Source organism: Alosa alosa, chromosome 24, assembly GCF_017589495.1.
Source record: "Alosa alosa isolate M-15738 ecotype Scorff River chromosome 24, AALO_Geno_1.1, whole genome shotgun sequence".
Lineage (NCBI taxonomy): Eukaryota > Metazoa > Chordata > Actinopteri > Clupeiformes > Clupeidae > Alosa > Alosa alosa.
In genome coordinates, this window is record NC_063212.1 from 22,001,678 (window position 1) to 22,003,237 (window position 1,560).

The 1,560-nt window shown below is 47.8% G+C and overlaps 1 pseudogene; it reads right to left on the reverse strand.

Moving 5' to 3' along the window:
- Positions 1–637: 637 nt before the first annotated feature.
- Positions 638–1,560, reverse strand: part of LOC125289432 — a 14,283-nt pseudogene continuing 13,360 nt past the window's right edge.

Consider the following 1,560-nt stretch of genomic DNA (forward strand, 5'->3'; position numbering starts at 1 on the left):
AGCTTGTCTCCCAGTCTGAGGGGTTGGATGGTGTTAAAAGCACTTGAGAAATCAAAGAACATGATTTTCACAGCACTTTTCCCCTTGTCTAGGTGAGAATGTGTCCTGTGTAGAAGATAAGTGATGGCATCGTCCACGCCCACTTTCTCCTGGTATGCAAACTGTAACGGGTCTAGTGCATGGTGTACCTGGGGTCTGAGCATACCTAAGACCAGCCGCTCCATTGTCTTCATCACATGTGATGTTAGGGCGACAGGCCTGAAGTCATTAGGCTCACTGGGGTGTGGCTTCTTAGGGACGGGGGTGAGACATGATGTCTTCCACAGTGTTGGAAGACGTAGACGTCCAAGACGTAGACTCAAGTTGAAGATGTGCTTCAGTGGCTTCCCCAGTTCAGCAGCACAGGCCTTTACAATAACCATTACAGACACTCCTCCAACATAGACTTACCAGCTTGGGGATAAAACTGAACTTGAAACCATGACTTCATGGTGAAATACCTTCATAGAAGATCGATCCAACCACTAAGCCATTCCAAACACACTGCTAAAATTGATGTGTGCAGCTATATGCCTTGGAAGCAGTGAGGCGTTTAACACTGGAGATTTCACAAGAACTGCTAACAGTATCATTTCAATATAGTCAATCAATAACTTTATTGAACAGGTGAAAATATTTTTATTTATTACAAAAAACAAGCAAGCATGACTGTATGCCGTTTGTATCAATTCAATTCAATACAATACGACCTGGAGGACTATTTCATGTGCCAGCAGATTTTATGAGTGATTTGGTCTTGTACAGCCTAACATCCTGCCCCTGCTGTCTACAGCAGTGATGTAGACGATGTAGACCAAGCACCATGCATCCAAACATTCAGACTTCATTTGGGTGAAATGTTACAAAGTGCAAAAGCTTATGAGAAGGTATAGGAGTTGAAAGGCCTTGTAACGACTGACAGCTACCACCAGAGGGAGCTCTAGTCCAGTTTGAGCAGCCAGTTGGGGGCCATGCCTGTGGTCCGAGCGAAGTAGGACCACCACCACGGGTTCTCCTGCCTCTCGATGCCCGGCTCTGCCTCGTCTCGCACGTTGTACCGGCCAAACTGGTTGTAGGGGTCGAAGCGCTCGTATGCAGCGGGGATGCTGGGCAGGTGGTAGTCATCATCATCTAGGTCCAGTGGCGCCTTCTGCAGGGTGAAGTCGACACGACCGGCTTTCTCCAGGTGTGCGGGCAGGTAAATCTTCTTCATGGCTCGCGTATAGCCTTGCGCCGAAGCCGTCACAATGTGGATCCCTGGAGTCAGGAGTCTCCAGTAGTCTCCATTCTCAGCTGGGGAAAACAACACACAGGAAGGCACGCACACACACACACACACACACACACACACACACACACACACACACACAGATACACATGCACCAACACACACACACACACACACACATACACACACATACATTCACAATGGCATACACACATGTGCAAGCGCACACACACCTCACACATTATGCACACACAAAGACATACACACCGAAAAAGGCAGAGTCACAGTTTATA